General features: G+C 36.9%; 1 protein-coding gene and 1 long non-coding RNA gene across 5 annotated transcripts in view; one reads left to right on the forward strand and one right to left on the reverse strand.

Moving 5' to 3' along the window:
• LOC308633813 overlaps window positions 1-17,568 on the reverse strand; it is a 43,137-nt gene extending 25,569 nt beyond the window's left edge. Inside the window, exons 1-3 of one of the 2 annotated variants that reach the window (XR_014018873.1) lie at window positions 17,413-17,568; window positions 16,350-16,797; window positions 5,965-6,072 (exon numbers count right to left, since the gene is read on the reverse strand). This is a non-coding gene — a long non-coding RNA (uncharacterized lncRNA). Of the gene's footprint in view, window positions 1-5,964; window positions 6,073-16,349 lie in introns of both variants that reach the window. The other variant, XR_014018874.1, reaches the window with a different exon arrangement.
• A 1,007-nt stretch (window positions 17,569-18,575) lies between these two features.
• LOC308633991 (uncharacterized protein) overlaps window positions 18,576-27,023 on the forward strand; it is a 40,701-nt gene continuing 32,253 nt past the window's right edge. For all 3 annotated transcript variants that reach the window (XR_014018930.1, XM_081267506.1, XM_081267507.1), the window contains exon 1: window positions 18,576-25,890. The gene's annotated coding sequence lies outside the window, so the exon portion shown is untranslated. The remainder of the gene's footprint in view (window positions 25,891-27,023) is intronic.

The raw sequence follows: 27,023 nt of genomic DNA on the forward strand, positions 1-27,023 counted from the left end.
ACTGCTGTAAGAAATAGACCCTCTGATGTTAATTGGCTTAAACACAATAGAACCATACTTCTTGCTCACATGACTGATTTGGGCAATATGAAGAATGGCAGGGTGGCTTTCCATGAGGCAATCATCCAGAATGGTGATCCTCGACCTCTTCAACTCATTGCTTTCACTATCGGTCCAAGAAGCAGCTCCATTCCAGCCATCTAGAATGCAGCTAAAACATGGGGAAATGTGCATGGCCAGGTAGAATGGAGCAACTCTCACTTTGCTAGAACACAATTACACAACCATGCTGAATTTGGAGGGAGACTGGGAAAGAGGCTGGGTGCACCCTGAAGACTAAAAGGAGAGTATGGTACCAGACTCTGCCTCAGCATACTTATCCTTTTGTTCATGGAAAAATTAATCTCAAAGTGCCTATTTACCAACCAGTGAGAATGGACTACACATTCAGAGTTAGCTTGAGATCCCGTTCTCAGCTGGACAGGTGGCCTATCATTTTATAGAGGACTACAAACCTCTTCTAATGTAGTTAAATGGCATAGAGTGTATCTGGGTGTTTCACCAAAAGTTTAAAGGTGATCAGTCAGTTTCTACTGGAGGAACAAGAAGAGGCGACTCCTCTGGAACTGGACACTCTAGTGCAGCCTACCTCCTCACCAGAGCCTGTGACCCAGCTCTCCTGGGTATCTGCAAAGCCAGTGTGTATTGCCTTCTTGATCAAGGAAATTTGCTTTTATCTTTACAAATAGAAATAATTCTTCAGCTGAAATTGCCTACTTGTTATCTAGAAAAGCAGGAGGAATCCCTTAGCAGGAAAGGGTCCTGGCAACCCTGCCTCAAATAGGGGCCAATAGATGGTCTCGGCAAATGCAGGGAGATTTTCATCTTTTGGAGAAACTAATATATAGGGCATCAGCTGAATTTCCATTTCAGTGCAACTTAAGCCTGAGTGATAAAGGCAGCATGTTCTGCGAACCTTATATTATATAACCCTCATGTGATTCAGGGCTGTTATTTATAGCTTTCCATTGTGTGGGGCTCTACACTGGGATGCAGCCTCCTCCTCCAGTGTCCCAGGAGGAGGTCAAAATGACTGCATTTATACCATGCTTATACCTAGCTCAGGTCTTTCAAAAGTGTTGTTTTATTTTCTGTACTAAGTTTTGGCTTCTACCTTACCCTAAAGTTCAGTTGTTCATTCAGTTATTCATCCATCTCTCCATTTAACAAATATTTGATGACTGCCTACTAGGTACGGAGGATACAAAAATAGAGAAAGACACTTCTGGAGTGTAGGTGGAGAGACTGAAAAATATTTATTCGTAGTCTCCATCTCGGACAAATTAAGACAGTGTTTGGGTGGTGAGTTTAGGGCACAGGTATAGCTTTAAATCTCCAAGAGACTGCAATGCACAGCCAAGACTGAAAATCCCTAGAATTTCTAGGCCCTGAAGCCAAGGGAATGTATAAAATCTAATATTACAAAGAGGAGGACTAGGAAGAGAATCAAATAAAGGGAATTCTAAGCAGACGTTGAAGAACAGTAGAGAGAAAATTGGGAAGTTGATGCAGAGGAAGGAAAATAACTTTGGGGTCATATCAATCTGTGATGGAATTTCAGCTTTTGAACTTCGTAGCTTTGGGTAATTCTGGAAAAGTCATTTACCCTTTTTAAGACTTTGCTTCCTCTTTGTAAATGAAGATAGTAAGAATCTTCACACCCAGGGATTGCTGTGTACCAGTGGTTTTTGTTATTATCTGTAGTTCAGAAGGAGAGATCAAGGACAAGCAATTAAAATTTAAAAATAAAATTTAAAGATAAGTATGGATCCCAAGAGATTTTCTCTTGCTTCTAAAATTGGGGTGAAGAGCATTGTTTTTATCTTCAAACTAATACAAATATGTTGTTAACTAGAATGTGACGTTTTATCAATTAAGATAAAAATGAAACCACGTTTTCAAAAGGCCCATTTTGGGGGATGACATGGTAGATAGAGAGTGCATGGGCCTTTCTGGGGTATCTTTCACTTTCCTCTGGCAGTCACTTTCTTCTCTAGCACGTAGAAGTGGAATGTCCCAGCATTCTGAGTGAGTTAAAGCAACAGATAATGTATGGTTGGGATGTCCAGGTATCATTCTTTCTGGATATTTAACTAAGCACTGTTAGCACAGTTTTCTGGTGATTTATGCCCATAAGCAGATACATATATTTACTGTATTCCTTTTTTTTTTTCATTTGTAGTGTGCTGGTTTAAGCAGTACTTTTTACTTTGACAATATATCTTGGAGATTATTCACATCAACCCATAAAGAGCTTTCTTCATTTTTTTTATAGCTTCACAGTATTCTTTTATGTGGATATACTATAATTTATTTAACCAATATTCTGTTAGTGGATATTTGGAATGTTTCAGTCTTTTGCTATTTCAAACATTGCTGAAATGAATGACTGTGCACATGTGGCATTTTGCACAAATGAGCATCTTTTACGCCATAAATTCCTGGAAGTGGAATAGCTGGGTCAAAGGTACCTACATTTGTAGAATGTCCTTCACAGAGATTTCCACTGTGTGGAGCTTTAGACATATTCCCATTTATACCAGCAAAGTAGTTTGCCTGCTTTCCCAAGCCCTCACTAACACTGTCTGCTACTGAAGTTTGATTTCTGCCAGTTTGCCAGGTACAAAATGAAACTTCCAGAGAGTGTACCTCTTCAGTTGTCAGAGGCCTTGAGCCCTTTTCACAATTAGGACTCATGTAGGTTTTCTTTGCTGGGAAGAATTGGTTCATATCTTTTGTCTATTTTCCAATTGAATCATTGTTCATTGCTGATTTTAAGAATTCTTCATATACTTAGGAAAAGTAAAACTGAGTCTATTACAAATACATTTTTCCTTTTAGTTCTATATTTTCTTTTGATTTTTCTGGAGAATTTTGTGGCTTCTGTATTTTGTGTCTGTCATATATAGAAAGACATTCTCCACTCATATTTTCTCACAATTTTCTATATCACATGATATTGTCCCCCTCTGGAATTTGTCACAGTGTAAGGTATGAGATATTATTAGATGGCTATCCAATCACCCAAAGCCTTTAATTGAATAATTTATCTTTATTGATTTAAGATGCTATTCTTTAACATACATTAACTCTAACATATACTAAATTTCCATATGCCCTTGGGCCTATTTTTTGTCTTTCTATTCTTTCCATTGACCTGTCTGTTCAATTATTAGCACTTACACATTTTAAATTGCTATTGATTTATAATAAGTTTTAATTTCTGGTTTATAAACGATCTGGAAAGTATTCTTTTTCATAATTTTCTTGGCTACTCTTATTAATTTTTCTATACAAATTTTATTATCAACTAATTTAGTTTAAAAAGCTAGTATTTTATGGGAATCATATTACACTTACTGATTAACAAAGGGAACTGACAACTTTATGTGTATTGTAACCTTCATAGCAAGTGCACCTGCCCTATGGTTAATCTGTTCACATCAGATACAATGCTATTCTGCCCCAGAGGCCAAGGGAGTGAGGAGGAAGAGAGGTAACTAGAAAAGTTTAACCCAACAATACATCTTCCTAAGGTGTAGAGCAGATAACCTCTCCCTTTCATGGAAACACCAGGAGAACAATGGGTAAAAGGCCCTACCACTACTGAGAAATGCAGAGGGCACCTGGCAGGGATATTCCTCCCTATAATGTGTTTACTGATTCTTTAAAATAATCTTAAAGGTCTTATAATTCTGCAGATTTGAGTCACTAAAAGTGTGTGGAGTATTTCACCTGCTGAAAGAACAGGGAGAGGCAGGTGTAATATAAAAAGTGTGAACTTTAGAGCCCCCATGGTACTCAGGTCAGATCCAGTTCTACCAGCTGTGATCTGGGGCAATTAATTTTTCCAATTTTCACCTTTCTTGCCTTTATAATTTCTTTGTAAAATTGTCAGGATTAGAATTAAGATTATATTAATATATATGTATATTAATATTTCAAAATTAAAGCATAGCACCTGACATGTATAAGCTACCGTATACATAGTTAATTGTAGATTTTGTACCAAAGACAAAACTGAGTAACCGACGTGATATAGCGATATAGCAGGCAGTATAGCGATACCAGATTTCAAACTATATTACAGAGCAATAGTGACAAAAACAGCATGGTACTGGTACCAAAACAGGCGGGTGGACCAATGGTATAGAATAGAGGACACAGAGACTAATCCACAAAGTTACAACTATCTTATATTTGATAAAGGGGCTAAAAGCATGCAATGGAGGAAGGATAGCATCTTCAACAAATGGTGTTGGGAAAACTGGAAATCCATATGCAACAAAATGAAACTGAATCCCTTTCTCTCACCATGCACAAAAGTTAACTCAAAATGGATCAAGGAGCTTGATATCAAATCAGAGACTCTGCGCCTGATAGAAGAAAAAGTTGGCTCCGATCTACATATTGTGGGGTCGGGCTCCAAATTCCTTAATAGGACACCCATAGCACAAGAGTTAATAACAAGAATCAACAAATGGGATTTACTTAAACTGAAAAGTTTTTTTCTCAGCAAGAGAAACAATAAGAGAGGTAAATAGGGAGCCTACATCCTGGGAACAAATTTTTACTCCTCACACTTTAGATAGAGCCCTAATATCCAGAGTATACAAAGAACTCAAAAAATTAGACAATAAGTTAACAAATAACCCAATCAACAAATGGGCCAAGGTCCTGAACAGACACTTCTCAGAGGAGGATATACAATCAATCAACAAGTACATGAAAAAATGCTCACCATCTCTAGCAGTCAGAGAAATGCAAATCAAAACCACCCTAAGATACCATCTCACTCCAGTAAGATTGGCAGCCACTATGAAGTCAAACAACAACAAGTGCTGGCGAGGATGTGGAGAAAAGGGTACACTTGTACATTGCTGGTGGGACTGCAAATTGGTGCGGCCAATTTGGAAAGCAGTTTGGAGATTCCTGGGAAAGCTGGGAATGGAACCACCATTTGACCCTGCTATTGCCCTTCTCGGACTATTCCCTGAAGACCTTAAAAGAGCATGCTACAGGGACACTGCCACATCGATGTTCATAGCAGCACAATTCACAATAGCTAGACTGTGGAACCAACCCAGATGCCCTTCAATAGATGAATGGATAAAAAAAAATGTGGCATCTATACACAATGGAGTACTATGCAGCAATAAAAAATGACAAAATCATAGAATTTGCAGGGAAATGGATGGCACTAGAGTAGATTATGCTTAGTGAAGCTAGCCAATCCCTAAAAAACAAATACCAAATGTCTTCTTTGATATAATGAGAGCAACTATGAACAGAGCAGGGAGGAAGAGTAGAAAGAAAAGATTAACATTAAACAGAGACATGAGATGGGAGGGTAAGGGAGAGAATAGGGAAATTGCATGGAAATGAAGGGAGACCCTCATTGCTATACAAAATTACATATAAGAGGTTGTGAGGGTAATGGGAAAATAAACAAGGAGATAAATGAATTACAGTAGATGGGGTAGAGAGAGAAGATGGGAGGGGAGGGGAGGGGGGATAGTAGGGAATAGGAAAGGTAGCAGAATACAACAATTACTAATAGGGCATTATGTAAAATTGTGGATGTGTAACCGACGTGATTCTGCAATCTGTATTTGGGGTAAAATTGGGGGTTCATAACCCACTTCAATCTAATGTATGAAATATGATATGTCAAGAGCTTTGTAATGTTGTGAACAACCAATAAAAAAAAAATGTAAAAAAAAAATAAGGAGAGAGAGAAAAAAAAAAAAACTGAGTAATTTCAGTGTCTCCCTAGGCGAAGGCATTGGCAAACCTCTGCTGCAGTGCCCCTCACCTCCCAGACAACCCTCCTTCTCACTTCAGCTCCACAGAAGAGGCAGGACAGGCCTTTATGTTTCTGGAATTCCAAGCATTCCAACTCACCCAGGATGACTTAGCTCCTATTCTGGGATTCACTCAGGTTCTCCATCTCCATATCTTCCTATGTATCTCACTTGCAAGAATTTTTTTTCCCCATGTTTCTGTCTCATCCTGAAATGGAAATATTTTATATAAAAACAAACAAAATTGATCCTTTAAAAAATGCTGAGATTTTTTTATGACCATGATTTTAATATATGCTTAGTTCATAAAAAAATGAAAACCAGAGAAAAACATTAGAAAATAAATATTACTTACAATGCCATGAAAAAGAAAATATTTATTAGTATGAATATTTCTTTCTGGGAATATTTCTGGGTCTACATTCTCCTCCACATGAACCTTGATATTGATATTTACAATCATACTTGTGAGAATATCTATACACACAGATATTCATATTGTTTTATATATATATATATATATATATATATATATATATATATATATATGTTTTATGATGTGTGTAGTGGGCCTTGTACATGCTAGGCAACATTGTTATATATATAATCATACTGTATATATAATTTGGTGTCTTGCTCTTTTAATATCACATTGTATCTTTCTTCTATGTTATATAAAATTTCTGGAAAGCATAATTTTTGATTGCTGCATAATATTTTATACATATTTCTTTTCAAAGCAACAATGATGCAAGCAGAGAGGAGATAAAGACTGGAGGGTTATTATTTATACATTTCTACTTTAAAATATTAAACAAGTGAAGTAAATAAACCATCTATTAATTTTTGAAGGATTATATTATGAAAAAAAGCTAAATTTTCTGTCACTTTTTAGGGAAAAGATTTGAATAGTTTTCAGAGTTATCACTGAATAACTTGAACAACACTGATTTTACAAGGAGTCCCAACAAAAGCCAAGAGCAAGAGTTATGGCCCTCCTTTTGTTTCCAGACACGGTGTGTTTATCCTTTTTCCATGAGGGGCAAAGTTGAATATTTTACAAAAGCAAAACAACCTGGAAATCAAGAGCAATTTGGTGCAAATGGCAAGTAAGAAGCAAATAAAGTAAATCAAGAAATGCTGGGGCTGGGGATGTGGCTCAAGTGGTAGCCCGCTCGCCTGGCATGCGTGCGGCCCGGGTTCATCCTCAGCACCACATACAAAGAAAGATGTTGTGCCCGCCGAAAACTAAAAAATAAAGATTAAAAAATTATCTCTCTCTCTCTCTCTCTCTGTCTCTCACTCTCTCTTTAAAAAAAAAAAAAAGAAAAAAAAAGAAATGCTGTGGGAGAATGAACTGGGTCACTTATCCCACTGAAGACTTTTTGCTGTGTCTCTGGTCATTGACCACAAGATGTCACTATGGCATCTGTAATCCTAATACACAGCTTGGCTGGGGGTGGGGAAAGAACAGGGAAAGAAATTTTACAGTTCTATGCAAAATGGAATAGTATTCCCCCCAACCCACCCCCGGTTCTCTCTTTTTTTTCTGGCAGATAGCCAGGCTAATAAATTTTTTTTAAACCAACACTATGAATTGAAAAGGCTTTCAAGAAACATCTGCACAGTGAAACTGTTAACTCCAAAGAAGTCCAACATTGTATTTATACTGTATAAATTAAGATGGAAAATAAAAAACCATTTGAGTCAATGTGCAAAATCTCCAAAGCAAGAGAAAAATACTTCTGAAGGCAATCCATTTTCCAAACGGTGGCATTAAATATGGAGGACGGAAGAGCAAAAAACAACTGAAATTTAGCACAGTGAAGCTTCAAACACTAGCTTCTGAAAATAATGTTAACCAAATTTCCCTTCACAGGCTCAAATTTTTGGAGAAAGAAATAAATCATTTTTAAAAACAGTCTCCTTTTGCTTGGATAAAATGATTTTTAGAGATGCTCAGCATACACAGTAGTAGTGAATATCTACAGGTCAGTAGAGGAGAGCTGGTGTTCTGGATCATAATCATGATGAACTGAAAATGCTTGTGTAATCAAAAAATATATTCCTTTATTTATATGGAAGACAAGGAAGTGCTTTAAAAAATGGCCACACATTCAATGAATCTCTGGATTTGAACAGCCATCTATTGGATGGTTGGCCTGGCTTGCCACCTTTATGTGAATATCGACAACTCATCCCTCCGTCCACATGGTCTTGGTGTGACTGGCACACATATGACTTACCCACTGACTTTATGGATGGCTAGAGGCCTGAACAAAATTCCTTCCTCAGAAATTTGGAATTGAGTAATTGAGTCTCTCTCCAAATGACAGGGCATGCAAATTCTAGAACTGTTAGTCACCATGTTTTCTATTTTGTGGGCCAAGATGCAGGAAAAAAAAAAAGTAGGTCTACAGGAAGAGATAAGAATGAAGGGGGTACTGAGGATAATTGAGAGGGAGGGAACCTTCATGGTATCCAGGTGTGTGGTCCCAACTTGTCCTTGATGACTCTTGGATTCTAAGACAAAGCTCTGTAACCTCATTGTAAGCAATCACTTTGTTCAACCAAACCAATGGTTGATGGTTGCAATTAATTGCAACACAAAGTCTCTTATGAAGAGACTTTTCAGGATACCTGGAGCCTACCTATTAATTTTTTTTCTCTGTACCCCACCTTCCTCTGCTCCCAATTATCCTCTGCTTCCTATCATTAATCCAGATACTTAGGGTATGGGATATTTTATTTGATCTTTTAAACTGACTCTCCTGGCTTGTTGAGGGACAGTGGGTGTAACTTAGAAAATCCTCAAGGAATGCTTTAAGAAGTGACTTTTTGAAGTATCCAGGATCTTTCATTGATCTGAATGTGTAAATCAAGATTTTACAATAGCAATACTCAACATTTGTTTCTTACAACATTAATTCTGAAAGCATTAAGGAAAAAAAGTGTTCTATAGTAAAGTAAGTTTTAGGAAAAATGCGAAAATACAGCTCTTCTTAAAGATTCATGGATCATGTGAACATACTAAAGGCCCTGACAAGTCCTGCAGTAACAAAGGCAATCTATATATTTAGCTCTGAATTTTCCAAATTTACAGCAGATTTATTTTCTTTTTTATTATTTTTTTTAGTTATACATGGGCACAGTATCTTTATTTTGTTTACTTATTTTTATGTGGTACTGAGGATCGAACCCAGTGCCTCACATATGCGAGGCAAGCACCCTGCCACTGAGCCACAACTCCAGCCCCAGATTTATTTTCTTTGGACTAATCTTTATTTGCCACATTTTGAAATGTTACTTAAGATGTTTATTTAACTCTGCTTTACAACTAAATTGAGTTAGAAATTGGCCCACATTAGGAACTTTGATAGTGAAGACCCTGAAAACAACTTCAGACTCTTACCCTCCTACCTATAGTCTTCAATTAATGAAGCCACTAATACAAAGGCTGAATAATGGTCCAGACATCCAGTTCTGTGGGAAAGACTACATTTTGGCCCCATTTGTAGCCCCTACATTTCCTAGAGTCCTGACTTTATGCCTTCATTTTATGCCTTTTTCGAAATATAATACACATAAAGTAAAGGGCATAAATCACAGGTGTGCAGACATAAATTTTGACAAACTGTTTCACACACTACTGCAACCTGAACCAGATGAAGAAATACTATTGGCTCTCAGAAACCCCTTCATGCTCTTTTTCAATGATCCCCTCGCCCTAATTCCCAAAAGATATCAACTGTCTGACTTTATGCCTTTTCCTCCAACTACATGGATTCATCCTGGAGGACAGAAAACAAGTCTTGATTTCTTTATATCCTTCATAGGATCTAGAATGGGATTTAGTGAGTGAAGGCCAGTTAATTGTGCTCATCTTTAAACCACAGCTGCCTATCAGACTCCTAAATAGGGTTGTAGAAGGGCCCTGAAGTCAGTTACCTGGGTTCAAATCTGTCTCTAAGAATTGTACCTGGTCTGACTATGGGCAATTGCTTGTCTTTATGTCAATTTCCTGACTCACAGAAAGAGAAAAATCTACTTTATGAGGATGTTGTGGGTATCAAGTGAAATACTGACAGCTCACTTGCAAATAAATGTTCAATATTATTTCTCATATTTGTCACCCATAAATACTCTTTGGCATCCCCCATTCCCCTTTGTTAGACAAGGATGTCAACAGTGAAAATATCAGTTTCACCCTCAAATGTTGTGGAGGTGTGTGGGCAAGTGTCTACTTGTAGGACTGGTGCCAGTTACTCCTTCAGCGCTGATCTTCCTGCTCATTGCTGAGGTAATGCAGGGCAAGGGGCCTCCATGGGTGATTGCTGGAAATAAGGTGAGGGCAGGAGAAGATGCTTTTGCTCTCATGGAAATGACTCTTCAAAGGAGAACCCCAAAAAAAGGGTGCGTGTGAAGGTGCGCGTGCACACCCACCAGCTATACTGTAGGCTACTCTAATTGAATTGGCTGCAGTTTTCAGTATTTCTTAACCCTATTTTGTCTGAACCGAGAAAGCAAAAACTTTCTAGGAGGGCCTACTTACTCTAGGAAGCTGAGTACCTACAAATATTTTGCTCTGACATCTCTCTGTCCTATCATCACTAGAATTCAGAATAAGCTTTCAAGTAGCTTGGAATCAACTGAGTGTAGGGAAGAATTCATTTGTTCAGCAACTATGTCTTAGGCACTGCAGTAGGCGCCACATGGCCCCCTAAAGATCTTAAGACCCAATTCCTGGACATGTGACGTTACCTTCATGGAGCTTACATTCTGAGGTGGAAAACAGACAACACACAGATGCACAATCTAACGTCAGGTTGCCACGCCCGGTGTATACTAGAAATAAGGACGGGAGCCTAAAGGGGGCTGGAAGAATGGTCGGGAATAAGTTGGGCGCGCAGGCGGTGCGGTGCACAGTCAGCGGGGTAGGGGCTTCTATCTTACTCTCAGCTTGGCTTCGGGAGTTCTCGGTTTGGGTGGGAAGCAGCAGCGAGTGTGTCCCCAGGTCGTGCTGGGGGCAGGGGACAGGGGCCGGGGCCCTCTGGTCTGGCCCTGAAGTTGCTCTGAGACCACGTGAGATTTCTCCAGCTTCTCTAGCTTTTCACGTCCTTTAACTCAGGTTAGAATAACCAAAAACGCGTGTGGCTGTCGCTCTCAGAGCCAGCCGGCGGTGCTCACAACCCTTTCCGGGAGAGGAAGGATGCGGCCGTCAGGCCCACAATGGCTCCTCCGGCCAGGCGGGCTTCCTTAGGCCCGCTAGAGGAGGCCGGCAGGCTGCCGTTGCGGAATTGAAATGTTGAGACTGAAGGCGTGTTGTTTAAAAAAAAAAAAAAAAAAAAAAAAAAAAAAGCTCTCCCTCACCGCCCGATCTGCTTCTAATTATACCAGGGCCAGACTGCTAACCACACGCGCTTCCGGCCAATCCTAGAAGGCCCAGGCTCCTTCTCAACCTCCACGCACCCAGCCACGGGCTGCGAGCTGGGCGCGCCCAGACCAGAGCAGCGGAGCCAAGAGTCGCGGATAGCGACCCCGCCCCCACCTTGCCGAGCCCCCCCCGCGAGGGGAATGCGGGTTGACGTTCCCTGCTGTCTGCCCCAACTCCTGCTGAACGGGGAACTGAGGCAGGGCTCCAAAGCCGCTCCCGGTTCTTACAAGAGTCATTTTTTTTTTTTTTAATTTGTGGTTGTAGAAATGGACAGCATTTTATTTGTTTGTTTTGATGGTGCTGAGGATCGAACCCAGTGCCTCACACGTGCTAGGCAAGCGCTCTGCCGCTGAGCTTCAGCCCCAGCCCAACAGGAGTCCTTTCAACATCACTCTTTCCTCTTCAGCTTTACAAATTGGAGCTGCACAGATTCTGTTTCCCCCTCATCTAAGTAGAAACAAAATAATTTTCAGTTCATATAATGAAAAGGTCAAGGGTCCAAGGTCCTCTTAAGAAAAATCCCAAAGGGATGTAAATGTTGAAGATATCTTTTACCCCAAATTATTAATGCAAGATTATAATAATAATTGTGAGAGCCCCCCCCCCATTTAATTATTCTGACACCTTCTAATGGCTAAATGCAGGAGCTGAAGAAGGAGGGGTATCTAGAAAAAGATTCAATTGTTCAATGCCGAATATTTTCTCTGATATAAGGTGACTGACTCATAGTGGGGTAGAGAGAGGGAGCATGGGAGGAATAGATGAATTCTAGATAGGGCAGAGGGGTGGGAGGGGAAGGGCGGGGGCAGGGTAGTAGCAAGGATGGTGGAATGTGGGGGAGATCATTATCCAAAGTACATGTATGAAGACGTGAATTGATGTGAACATACTTTATATACAGCCAGAGATATAAAAAACTGTACTCTATATGTGTAATAAGAATTGTAATTCTGCTGTCATTTATTTTTTTAAAAAAAATCAATAAAAATAAATTTTAAAAACTCAATTGTTCATCGAGTAAACTCTATTTAACACTTGTTTATTTTGAGATAATTTCTAACAGAAAAGTTGCACCAGTAATAAAAAGAATTTCTTAATATCTTTTTCCCAGATTCCAAATATTAGCTTTTGATTATTTTCTCGTTTTTTTCCATTCATTTTTGTTAATTGGCATACAATTATACATATTTATGGAGTACCATGTAATGATCAACTCAGGGTAATAAGCATCCCCATCTCCTTAAGCATTTATCATTTCTTTATGAGGGGAATTTTTGAACTGCTCTTTTCTAGTTTTTTATAAAATCAAAATATGAACATTTTAGCACTTTGACTCTCATTGCTTGCTGCTTGCGTGCTCTCTCTCACGTTGTTTACTGAATTCTTTGAGAGTGAATCGCAAAAATGATAACCTTTTCACCCGTTCAGTGTGTATTTCTCCAAAACAAGATAATTCTCTTACATAACTGCTGAACAATGACCAAAATCAAGAAATTAACATTAAGGCAATGTTATTGTCTAGAATATAGTTCTTAGATTTTTCCAGTTGCCACGAAATTTTTTATACTAAAAGAAGCTGCTGGATGATATATGGAATTCAGTTTAATGTCTGTTTTAGTCTTCTTTAAACTGAAGACATTTCTTGGTTTTGCTTTGTCTTTCTTGACATCAATATTTTTGAGAAATGCAAGCAAAATGTTTGGTAGAATGTACCTCCATTTCGGTTTGTCTGATGTTTCTTCGTGATTAGAATCAGTATGTGCACATATTTTTGTAGGAATACCATGGCAATGGTGTGTATATCTCAATCCTTCCCATCAGGGGGCACAAAATATTGATTTGTCCCATCACTGGTGATAGTGACTTACATTATTTTTTGAGGAGATGTTAACATATTATGAAAGCTCACTATATCTTAGGAAGTGTGCTAGGCTAGTGGTTCTTAAACTTTTGATCTTAAGAATATGCTACACTCGTAAAGATGATTGAGGCTTGGAAAGAGCTTTTATGTTATACCTATTATCTATTAATATTTACTGCATCAGAAATTAAAATGAGGACATCTTAGAATACCATTTATCAATTTGTTTAAAAGTAATAATGAACCCATGACATTGTTATATGAATAATACATGTCTTATGGAAAGTATATTTTCCAAAACAAAATAAAATTGTGAGTGGAATGTCATTGTTTTACATTTTTGCAAAACTTTTAAATATTTGGCCTAATAGAAAGCAGCTGGATTATCATACCTGCTTCTTGAGTCAATCTGCTGCATTACATTTTTTGGTAGAAATATATGAAGAAAAAATAAACATTTGTAATTGGAAAAGGAAGAGGTGTTTTAGTAGCTTTTTCAAGTAATTGTGGATAATCTTTTTAATCCTGTATCAAAACTCACTCAATAAGTAGTAATTTGTTAAAGGTTAGTTGTAGCATAAAATCTGGAACCCTATCAATGAAACGTTTTATTGTGTTACATTAAAAGCCATTGGTATATTATGCCCTTTGAATGGATTTTTGTAACATCATATATTGGTCATTTGGAAAATCTTGACTCTGTGAGTTATATGTAACTTCTAAATGTTGCCAGTTTTCTATACAATAAGAAAAAAAATCACATTTGTCAATATCACAACTTATCTCTTCAGAAAGTGGTGGTGGATACAAATTTTCCAAAATTTGAGTTTTCACGTGACTGTCAAATTTTTATTATTGTTTACAAGTATGGTGAGTTGTTTTCTTTGAAGTGACAGTTTTACTTTGAGAAAATGTCCACTAAATTCCAAAGTCTGAATAGTCATAGTTTGCTAATCGTTATTTCAAGTCAAAAAGGATGGTACAGGAAAAAAGTGACTAGTTCAACTCACAATGCAAACAATGGTACAAGTGCTTTTCCTAGACAACCATTGTACTTTGGTATGCAGCCTAAGTTCTTTATGCATGTCCTCCATTTATCACTCAGGCTGTTAAAAAAAACTAAGAATTCAAGAGTCAAAATTATAAAAAATTAATAAATTCTGCTTCATCAAGGATGTTTAAAACTAAAACTTGATTTTTTAAAAGTCCAGTGTGCATAGCATTAAAGATTACAATGCTTACTTATATGGCTTGGAACTACTGCCTTGATTTGCCCTAAAATGCAGCTTTTGTACACCTATTGTGATTTGTGAAAATGTAAGTACAGTAAAAGAGGGAAATAGTGTCTTAACAGTATGATAAAAGTAGCCCTAAAAGTGTCTCTGGGACCCTAGGGTCTGCAAAACACACTTTGATAGACAGTGAGGTAACAACATCTATTTAATATACATGTTCTGTCCTCTAAGAATCCAAAGTCTAGTCAAAGAGGCAGACTAGCTGACAAGAAGCAATTGGGTTAAGATTCCATGAGTAATACTGGTAATAGTTTGTTCTTCTTTTGAATCTTGAGTTCATGGGAAGTAACCTATCTAATTTAATCTAATGGCTATATATGACTATTGAGCACTTGAAATATACCTATACCTAATTGAGATATGCTCTAAATATAAAATATCATGTGGAAAAAGAGAATAATATCTCATTGGATATATTTCATTGGTAATTTTTATATGGATTACAAGTAGAAGTGATAACCTTTTGGATATATTGGGTTAAATAAAATATAAAATTAAAATTAATTTTATCTGTTACTTTTTACATCTTAAAATGGAGTGACTAGAAAATTTAAAGCTGCATATATGGCTTGTATTATATTTCTGTTGGGCAGTACTGTTACACATAAGTACTCAGATAAAATACTGTTTATAAGAAAGGCCAACTGTAGCAAAGATAATAGTGCTTTAAAATGGAAGGATTATTTTTCAACTGATTTGGAGCATTTGAGGCCAAGAGCAAAACAAGAACTTTATTTATATATTGCAGTAAGGACTATTTAAATCACTTGGTAGAGATTCAGGTTGCTGATGAAATATAGAGAAAGGTAACTAACCCAGTCTTTGGGAGATTGAGAATGCTTCCCAGAGAAAGGGACATGCTGGTTGCAACTGAAAAAAAAGTTAAAAATTCTCCAGGTGAATTAGGTGCAAGTGGGGAAGAAGGGAGAGGGTACTCTGGGGAGAAGGAACAGAATTTGTGAAGGCTCAGCCTTTGCTCCTTGCCTACTTGGAAAACTCAGGAATTTATAGGGGCTTGTTGTAATACTGTTACATCACCACCTGTAGCTATTTACATAAAGTTCTGTTTTCCCTGAGGCACTCATATATAAAGGAGAAGATTTATTTTACTTTCCTGCATTTCAAAAGAATCATGAATTTAAAACTAGAATTTTAAAATCTGGAAAATATCTCAGGCTTATAATAAGAGATACTTTGCAATTACTATTTAGTTTTTACAGACATGCATGGGGTTTTGCTGATCCACATTTTGCCAAAAATTTGACCTTTCCCTTCTAGGATAGTAAAAACTTGACTCCATAATGCATAGAACTGCACATGGCTCTCAACAAGAAGGAAAGAAAAAGAAACATGTTTACAAAGACTGAAAAGTGATGTTATGATTAATTCTGCAATGACACCACATCAATATTAGCATTAATGGCAAACTGGGTGGGGTGGGGGTCCAGCGGGTCTTGATGATTATAGAGATCGTCCAGCCCCATCTTAGCTCCACCACTCACTATAGATTATTTTCTTGATGGGGCTAAGATTTAAACTGATGATCAGATCTCTAACTTGACCTCTCCCTTCCTCCTCCTTACATGAAAAAAGCATGGATCATGTTCTTAATCTTTCAAAAACTAGAAATGAGAAAAATCTTCAGTGTGAAAACAGCTGGTTCAAACTAACTGCCTGAGCTCCCAATTTACATTGTGATCATCTCACTTAGGTAGCATCCTGCCTACATGGTCCTCATTCTCTGAGCTTATAAGTGGCAACCTTACCTTCACTTGGATGTATGTGCTATGGGAGTAGGGCTCCATCTGCTATGCTGGTGGCTCTGTCCTTAATGTCTGGGTCATATCTGGTATACAGTGGGTGTTTAAAAGTGTTGCACTTGTTGTTTAGCTCACCCCTTAGTGCATTTCTTGACTGGTAACCACCCAGAAAGTGTTCCATTTGGCATCGTTGAGAATGACAATGTGTCCATCAATCCAGATGCTCTCTGTTCCCCAGGAGACTGGAACAGGATAAGATCCACTAACAGTAAATTTGTCTTCAACGCCGGAAGAGGAAGGTCTGAAAATCAAAGCCTGTTTCCCAGATTCCCTCCTTTCCTCTTCCTCCTGACAATGTCCATGGACTCACTGCCTCCTCCGTGCTGAGTACTTCACAAACATTATTTCTAGTCCTACCACAGCCCTGTGAGATGATGGTTATTAATTTGTCACCATTAGCATATAATTAATATACATTAATATATAATTAATGCATTTATCCCAAAGTCTGACCTTACTCTGCCATCCAGAGTAATCTTGTCTCAGGTTATAGAATGCAGGACCCTTAGTGTCTTTGGGGCACCTGGGAAAAAAGTGAAAGTGAAGAGCAAATACAGCAGTTGACCTAACACTTCCTGAAGTTCACAGACCAAGGCCAGCGCCACGTTAACCGCGTTACCTGTGTATCTCTATCACTCAGGGATAAGATTTTATAGAGACAGGAATCTTAGGCTTCCAGAAGTTCCACATGATTATACTCCTTCACAGTTTGCTCTTTTCACTTAATGATATATAAAGTAAAATGTACATGGTGCTTCTCCACTATGTGCCACACCTAGTTCTAAATGCTTGATGTATATCAACTCTTCTAATGTTTTCATCAATCCTGTCAGGTAAGTACTTGTCATTATCTCATTTACAGATGATTATGTTGAGACACAGAGAAGATAAGTAACTTGTCCAAGATTACAGACAGTAAAGAGGCAGACTCAGGCTTCAGATTTGGGTATAGAGCCTTTGTTGTTAAATTTCTGCTCTAAGCTGTCTTTCTTATATATTTGATATGAAGAAGATATGTTAAGAGCATACAGTATTGACCACACAAAAACATCTATTATATTTTACATAATGTGAATTATATATCTTCTGTATGTAATGTTAAATATCTACCATCTTGGTACACAGAGATCTTTTTCACCTTTATATCTGTATCATATTCCTTTATGCCAACATTGTGTAATTTATTTAACCAGTCTCCCATTGAGGACGTTTTGATTGTTTTTCCATCTTTTGCTATAACAACAACAACAATAAAAGTAAAATATATAATTATAATAACATAAATGCTTCAATAACTATTCACTACATAATCATTTGTTATGTGTGCAGTTCTATCTCTGGGATAAATTCTCAGAAATGAAGTTACTGAATCAGAAGCCATGTACATTTACAGTTTTGATGACAGTGTCAAGTTGCCTTTCAAGTGAGCCGAACCTTTACCTAACTTCACCAGCTATAGCCCATGGCTGCACTCACATAATACTCACACCCCTTACACACTGCACTATTTGTATCAAGGACATATTAGTGGGAGAACTGTGTGAATCTAGGAAAACTAAGTTACTCAGGAAATGATCAGAAACTTGACCCAGTCAAATGTCTGACCAGAAGTCCCACAAACAAGAAGCATAACAGAAAGTACTCAATAATTATACTCAAGGGAAACAGTATCAGGACCTGTATGTCAATAATTAAGTTCTTATTCTGGAGGGCCTGGATATCTAAATTGCCCCTTTCTCTGTAGAGAGGAAGGTGGTTGAATTCCAGGAAATGCTTCTAGATTCCAAATACAGACAGGAAGCATGTTATCTTCTAGCTGAGGATGGGGAAGAACTGCTTCTCTGCTTAGCCAGGAGTCCTCTGAGCTCACCGGGGTGGGGATGAGGACAAAAATCGCCTTTTCTGTTTTAATTCTGGTGCCATAACAAACTTCTGGGAGCTGATTACAAAGAAATAAACAAGACGGGTCCTGTCTCATGGAATGCAGCCTCTGTAGGGCTCAGTGTGGTTATAGGGGTGTTCAGTCTTTTTAGGAAATGCACCTAGCTGGGCGTGCAATCCTGTGTGACTTTGGTTCTTTATTTTTTTGGAGATAATGTTTTCTCATATATATATATATATAGTTGTAGAGGGATATGATACCTTTATTTATTTTTATGTGGTGCTGAGGATCGAACCCAGTGCCTCACACATGCAAGGCAAGTGCTCTGCCACTGAGCCACAACCCTAGCCCCGGAGATAATGTTTTCAATTATAATTATATATATATACTACTTTTATAATCAGTTTAAATAAATAAAATCCATTATAACTAAAATGATTCTTTACAAATGGACCAGCAGCCTTCTGCTTTGAGATGCATGGGCCCTAGGAAGTAGCTGGCTACATTAAAGCTTTCCTTTGGTCTTGTGTCTCCTGGGAATGAGCAGATGCAAATCGTTTCTAGGATGAGCACACACAGCCTTTTTGCTATTCTTCCTGAGTATGGCTGCAGCAATTAGCTCCTTCCTGGAATGTTCGGTCCAGTGGGATTCCAGGTAGAGGAGATACACTATATGCCCAAAGGGAAAGGGAGCATAAGAAGGCAGGGTAGAGGTGGCTGCATGAGCCAGCATGAAAAGCAAGTGACACGTTAACAAGGGATCATCTCTCTGACTTCTCTCGAAGTCTGCACTCACCCTTCTACATCTGATTGAAAAGACTCCATAAGAGAAAATTCTGATTAAGAATGAATTGATGAGCCCTCCTCCCCCTCAATGCTGGTAGGAGTTAAAAATAAATCAAACCTGCATGGCAGTTTGGTAATACAGAAGGAAGTTCAATAATGTCATTCTATTCTTGGAGATTTATTTTGAGGACATAGTTGGTAAAGAAAAGTTGTTTACTGAGATAATTGTGGCTTATTATAAATCTGAAAAATAAGACAAAACTTAAATATCCAATAATAGGGAAATAGTTATGAAAACCAGTGTATATATACACACAATGCAATATTGTGCAAACATTAAAAATTAAGTTATAATTTTATATGGAAAGCAATGTAAAAAGTAATTAATTTTATGACCAAAATTGCGCAAATATATGAATAGAAAGAAATAAGAAAAAAATCACCAAAATGTTAAACATTAGTCTCTGAGTAATTGGGACTGTGAGAAATTTAATATTTTTCGTCTCCTAATTTTGTATAGTAAGCATGAATTTTTAAAAATTAAAGACATAGGTATTCAACTTATTATTAGGCTAGGTGTGGTGGTGATACATGTAATATCAGCAATTTGGGAGGCTCAGATAGGAGAATCACAAGTTTGAGGAAGATCCAGTCTCAAAAATAAATAACAAATTAAGAAAATATTATCAGTAGGTTAAGGACTTAGCTTACATGAACATACGATATATACATGATTAATGTAATTCTGTATGAAAAGTGGGCTAATTTTCTGAACCATTTGTTAATTAGTGAAAGGTCGGATTAGATTACAGCATATCATCACTGAAGTCAGTACTGGGTATCAATAAAATACTTTGAGGGCCTTTTAGAAGTATTTTAAGTAAAGATTCACTTTAATTAGTACAATTTTATAAGCAGTAATATATTCAATAAAGCCCTAATTTTTTTCTGCTAAATAAGTAAATCTCTGTGAAGTCCATTTATGCTGCTACTTTGTGTGGCAAAATATATCAATAAAAAACACTTTCAGGTAATTTTCAGACTGAATCAAACCAGTGCTCATTGGATAATCAAAAATTAATAATTTTTACTTTTCATACACATTATTTTGTATAAATCTTACTAAATGTGAACCATTTCCCAGGGTAGTGACAGGAGATTCAACTCTATAATCTTCATGCCTAATTTACATTTTGTTAATTATATTTGCTGCCATTTGCTACAGTGGGGTTCTGAGAGTAAATGAGATATTATTTCCTTTTGTTTCTGTGGAAGGTCAGGCATTGATAGACACTTGTTGAACTGATTGCAACCAAGGACCTTGCGATAGTTTGGAGTTAAAATGTCATCCAAATGTCCATGTGTTAAGGATTTCCAGGATGGTCTTATAGGGGTTGTGGTTGAACCTTTAAGAGGTGGGACCTAAGATGAAGTTTTTAGGTAATTGGGAGCATGCACTTTTGGAGATTGTGGGTTCTCTCCTCACTCTCTTTTGCTTCCTGGCCATGAGGGGAGTGGCTTTGCTCTGCTATGTGCTCCTGCCATGAAGTGCTGCCTTCTCACGGGCCCAAAAGCAACAGAGCCAAAGGATCATGGCTTAGAATCTCCAAAACTGTGAGCTAAAATAAACCTTTTCTCTTTTTTGGTATAGTGACAGAAAACTGAATAACATGGGTCCAATGCAAGGCTATACTCTGGGGATATATTAGCTGATAAAATGGAGAGGGGAGCGGAAATGATTGAGTGGAACATGCCTCTAAACACAGTTCACTAATAATATTGGAGAGGAAAGAGGTCAGGGTTATTTACTGTGTTCATGCTATTTATCATGTGTTGTCCAGATGCAAGAGATGCAAAGATAAATAGGACATGGTCCTTGCCCAGGGGCAGTTGTTGGTTACAAACTTCTGTGCTGCCTTATGCAGGTAGAATAAATTAGCAAGGTGAACTGAGTATGAGGTAATAGTAGTCGGGGCTATGGAAAATTGGAGAGGACTTTCCACATTTAAAGATTTTGGTTAAATTTTATCTGAGGAGCCAGGGGAGGTGGTGATGATTATAATCCCAGCCAACATGGAGGTGGAGGCAGGATTATCATTATCATTTCGAGATTAGCCTCAGCAATTTTGCAAAACCATATCTCAAAATAAGATGGGCTGGGGATATAGCTCAGTGATAGAACACTGCTGGGTTCAATCCCTAGTAAAGGAAAAAAAATATTTAGGGGTTCTCTAATTGTTATGACAGGCTAAATAAAAAATAATATTTAGGGGTTTTCTAATTGTTATGACAGACTAACAAAAAGAATTTTTATATAAAATCTAATTTTAAAATACAGTCAACTAATATAAAGTTTTTAAAATGCTGTGACTTTGGAATAAACAATATTTCCATGTGACCCATTAGATCTCTGGGTCACATGTATGCAACTTCTGTCTTTGGGACTTAATGTTGTTGAATGACAAAGCACTGAAAAATATGTCTTTTTTCAAATCTGTTTAATACTACTTAGCTCAGAGGTTTATTGAAAATATTAAATTAGATATTGGGTGTAACACACTTGGCAAAATGACTGCTGTTAATTTTTGTATATTGATGAAGAAATTTATGTGCCAACGATGTAAGTAATCATAGGATGATGCTAGATGCAGTGGTGCATGCCTGTAATCCCAGTGACTCAGTGGCTGAGGCAGGAGTATTAAAGTTCAAGGCCAATCTCAGCAATTTAGCAAGGCCCTAAGCAATCTAGTGAAACCTTATTTCAACAAAAAAATTATGGCTGGTTCAGTGGTAAAGCACCTGGGTTCAATCCCCAGTACCCTTCCCTCCACACCAAAAAAAAAAAAAAAAAAAAATCATAGGATGATGTTATAGACTCACAAGGAGGAGTTAGAGAGAGTTCCCCGGAAGTACTGACAACTGAACACTGTTTGTAAATTACCATTTTTTCCTTTGTGGTACTAGGGATTGAGTTTAGCAGTGCTCTACCCTTGAGCTGCATTCCCACCTGTTTTTATTTATTTATTTTTTTGAGACATTGTTTCACCAAGTTTTCCAGAAGGCTTTTTTGTGATTCTCCTGCCTCAGTCTCTTGAGTAGGTAGGTTTACAGGCATTTGACACTGAGCTTGGCTTGAGCACTGTTGTTGTTGTTTTCTTCTTTGCAACAATTTTATTAAGAAATAATTTATACACTGTATAAGTCATTCACTAAGGTGTATAATTTACTGGCTTTTAGTCTATTCATAGGATTATGTCAACCCATGTTTTCTTTACTAGCTACCATAAGACCATAGATGGCTTAAAGAACTGGAGGGGCAAAGTCACTTGGAGGTTGTGTGGAGAATGGATTTAGTTTCACAGCTGGGTTCCTACTGAGCAGGCAACTCTGTCAACACCTTGATACCTGCAGAGAACTTTGCTCTTCAGAGCTATCCACATTAAATACTTGGACTGGCTTTCTGCAACTAAAACATTGTAATATGGATTTGTGATATGTGATATATTTATAACATAGTTAAGGGAATTTTTAAGACAAGCCAATTTGTTTTCTGAAAAGACACTGCAAAAGTAGGTAAGGCCTATTTGTGTTGGTACCAAAATATGTTTAGATTAAGGTTTTGAAGCTATGTGTGCCAATTTGCTTAGATTTTATTTCTCTCTCTCTCTCTGCCTTTCTTTATTTTCTTCTTTTTCTCTAGAAGATATATTAATTTTAACTAGTATACCAGAATTTTAGTTTAAATGGAGAAGACAACTCATGACTTGAACTTCAGTCTTCTGAAATTAAAATTCCCTTTGCACAATTATATCTTACAACAGAAAATTCTAAGTCTGTTCTTTGTTTATTCCAGATTGAAGGACAAGAACCTGAACTGAGATGCTGACATCTAGACTGAATAGTTTTTGTGTCTCTATGCTATGTGAATTAAGACATTATTAAGAATGTTGTGTATTTCCTCTCTCAAAACTGAAAATGTAAGGTGACAATTCTCTTCTAAGTTTTATTAACTATGTTTTCCAGTTTTTTTTTTAGCATGGACATTCAAAAATAATTTTTCTTTGTGCTTATTCCAAATTAAATTGAAGTTCGACTATTAAAACATCTTGCATTTGCTTTTAAGTTTTCTTACCTGCTTGGTAAACACCAGAAATGGACCAGTATGAAAGCATTTGAAAAAGTTGTTTAAAGTCTTCCAGTTTTTCCATTTTCTAGCATTTAATTTATTAGATTTGTTTCCATCCTTTTGAAATAAAATATAAGTTGCGAAAATTTAAAGTGCTGTCAATATGTTCAATATGCATTTGGTCTACAAATATGTCTTACATATCTACCGATTATTAGATACTGTGGGAGGCTTGGGGATATAGATGACCAAGATCAAGGTCCCTTTGAAGGAGTTTGAAACCAGCCTAGATGTCCCTGAATGGATGCATGGATAAAGAAAGTCACACACACACACACACACACACACACACACACACACACACACATATAAGCTTTATTCAGCCATCAGGAAGAATGAAACTATATCACTTACAGGAAAGTGGACAGAGCTTGAGGACATTATGTTAGGTGAAATAAGCCAAATTCAAAAAGTCAAGGGTCAGCTGGGCCCATGTCTGTAATCCCAGCAGCTTGAGAGGCTGAAGCAGGATGATTGCAAGTTGAAAGCCAGCTTTAGTCATTTATCGAGGCCCTAAGCAACTTGATGAGACCCTGTCTCTAAATAAAATACAAAAAAAAAAAAATACTGGGGATGTGGCTCAGTGGTTCAATTGGTTTCAATTCCTGGTACCAAAAACAAACAAACAAACAAAGCAAGAAAATCAAGGTTGTATGTTTTCTCTCTCATATGTGGGAGCTTGAGAAGAAAAAGGAAAAGAAAGGTGTGTGGTAGAAGGGAGATCAGAAGAGTAGACAGTGACCAGGAAACACTGGGGAATGATATTGATCAAATTATATTATTATATTGTGTTCATGTACAAATATGTAACAACAAATCCCACCATTATGTATAATTATAATGTACCAATTAAAAAACGGAAAAAAATAAAGAAGTTTGCAACCTAGTGGAGGAGATGAGAAATTTACACAAATGACAGCTGTGAGACTGTGGGACAGGGCCTAGGAGTGACACAGTTGCCATAGAGTATAGCACTGACAGGGGGCCTTTGGTATCGTTTTTATGGGTAACCTAAAGTACTAATATGCATTCTGAATTACAGAGAGATGAGGGGGGTGGATATCATGTAATTTCTTCCAAAGCTGTGGGACCACAGATCACTTTTTAAAATGGAATATCTTAAAGGGCTTGTTTTGTAGGGAACAGATTTTGAAAACCTTAAGACAAGGAGATCAAAGATAGAGAAAACTGCAATTGGGCTGGGCCTTGTAAGATGGTGATGACTTAATCAAATAATAATGGGGTACCAAGCTAAACATGAGAAAAGCATACTCAATGTGTGTATGCATGTTTTTTTTTAGTATAGGGAACTGAACCCAGTTCAATTACCACTGAGCTACATAGACAGTTCTTTTCATTTTTTATTTTGAGATAGGCTCTCGCTAAGTTATTGAGGCTGGCCTAGAACTTGTGATTCTCCTGCCTCAGCCTCCTGGTGGCTAGAATTACAGATGTGTACCACTATAGCTGGTCCAATATGTTTTTATAATTAGAGCAGCAACAATATTTTGTTGAAGTTGTATTTGTTCCTGGGGGAAAACTTGACTTACTGATGGATAGCCAAAATGACTATAGTGGACAGTTAATGTTTTTCCTGCCAGAATCATTTTTCCTCATTCAGGTAAGACTATCAGAATTTTCCTCTGGGAAACTCAGAGAGGTAGAAATACCGAAGCTTAAGACTCCAAGTCGCTTCTTGGTACAGGCCCTTTGTCAGGGGCTGGTTGGCGCCTTAGCAATGCCACAAAGTCCTGAATGTTAAAAACGTGCAAAAGAGAGATATTTTAACCTCAGTTGGTTATGACCACTGTCTCTTTCCATTCTGATATTTCTTCATACTTTTCATTATGTTTGAGATGCTTGGAAGGGTTGTAGGCATATTTTTTAATTCAATAAGGTGAAATTGAGTTGAAAATATTGTTTCAATGAAATATATTTATAAGGTTCATACTTGCTTCTGAGTTGGTTGCTTTTGCTAGCATTCTAATGTAAATTTTGACTTCTAGGAGCGCTCCCACTGCCCTTGATGACTGCTCTAATGTCCGGACAGGAGGACATCGGCAGCATATTGGTTAATGATGTCATCAATTCAAAGAGTTTTAACATGAGATCTTGGAAAAGAAAACTTGAAATGTTTTGAAATCTTCTAGCTTATAAATAGAACAAATTTGAGAGACCCCAAATTTGACTATAATCATAAAAATATACATACACTTTTCAGTAACAAGTTTTGAAGCTGAAATTTCTTTCTTATATATTTTATTTCTTATATATTTTTTTTCAAAAAAAAATTACAAAAAATAAAAAGGAAAGAAAGAAGAAAAAGAACTATCAGTAACCTAAGGACAGGGAAAGACAAACAAATTCTGATCAACCATGGTAGAGGAAGAACTGTATTATCTCTCTATTTTCCTTTAAAAATGATATTTTGAAGTCATTGTTGTATGAAGAAGTTATTGAAGAATATCCAGCCAAAAAATATGGGGAACAGTATGCAGGTATGCTAGAGAGGCTTTTTTGATGACTACACAGGCTTTAAAAATGATTTTTTTTATAACTTTCTTTAAATTTGTGATTTATTTTCTCATTTGAAATATTTTCTTCCAATGCCTAATTTTGTATTTGTAGTTTTCTAGTCTTTTCTTAAAAAGAGGACTCCCACACAAACCAAGTGGCTTCCCAAACTGAAAAAGTACTGCAACTCACAAAAGTTGGTCAGCCTCTGGGAATGACCCTGCCTCCTGTCACTTTATGAACTGCAGGTGAGCTGGTTGGTCCCAAGCTCTGAAGGGCAGGTTTTTCCAGGATGGTCAATAAACACCATCAGCAGCCTAAGAGGTGGCTCAGAGGTGGGCAGAGACCCTTGCTGGTGGGCTGGTGCTGGAAACAGGTTGGCAGGCAGGCTGTGCCCAACATATGCAGTGCTTAGTCAAGGGTTCCACTGAGGCTTCCTAACACAGGTTTTGAAAATCTCAAGGATGTTAATTGAGGTACCAAACTGATAAGTAAAATATAATCTGTTTTTCTAATATGACAAGTATATCTTCCTAATGACAAAATCAAAACATATATTCAAATTATGTATTTTATGATTAAAAATTGTTAAATACAATAGTAAAAGACAAATGATTTATTAGTAATCTGGTGATGATTATATAAATAATAAACACATGTAGACACACATACATATCTTATAAATTACTATACAATTATTCTACAAAATGTATTTGCTTCCATTTTTGTTAGCAAAGATCACTTTTTTTTATAATCAAGGTTTTCACATAACTTAGGTTCTATTGACCATAATGATCCAATGAATTAAAAAATAAAATTTGAATATATTTTCACCAAAAACTTTTAAACTAAGATAAATGAAATTTTTGGGGGGTTGGGGGTAAGGGGGCATTTGGGACTGAACACAGGGATGCTCTACCACTGAGCTACGTCCCCACTCCTTTTCATTTACTTTTGGGACAGGGTCTCATTAAGTTATTCAGGGTGACCTCAAATAAATGTAAATTTTTGAAAATTAACATTTTATGTTATTTTACTTCTAAGCTTTAAAAATCTACTAAAGTAAAATGTAAAACACGCATTATAGCTAATACCAAAATTTTAAATCAAAAGTGTACAGATAAATTTTAAATTAATTTTAAAATTTGAATTTAATCTTATCAAATTAAAAAAGATTTACACTCCAGTGTTTAATATTCTTCTAGTTGCCATGGTATTAAATTAGGATCATATTGTGTGCATATAAGTCTAGACTTATGTGTAAAAAGTTAAGAACAATATTAATTCTTTAATATGGTATTATAAAATGTTTCTCAGTTGCTCTTTAGCTATAAATTGAGACTTGAAGAAATGCAAAAAATTAAAAGATTGCTTGGCACTA

The sequence above is a fragment of the Spermophilus citellus genome, assembly GCF_964194105.1.
Source record: "Spermophilus citellus genome assembly, chromosome: 15".
Lineage (NCBI taxonomy): Eukaryota > Metazoa > Chordata > Mammalia > Rodentia > Sciuridae > Spermophilus > Spermophilus citellus.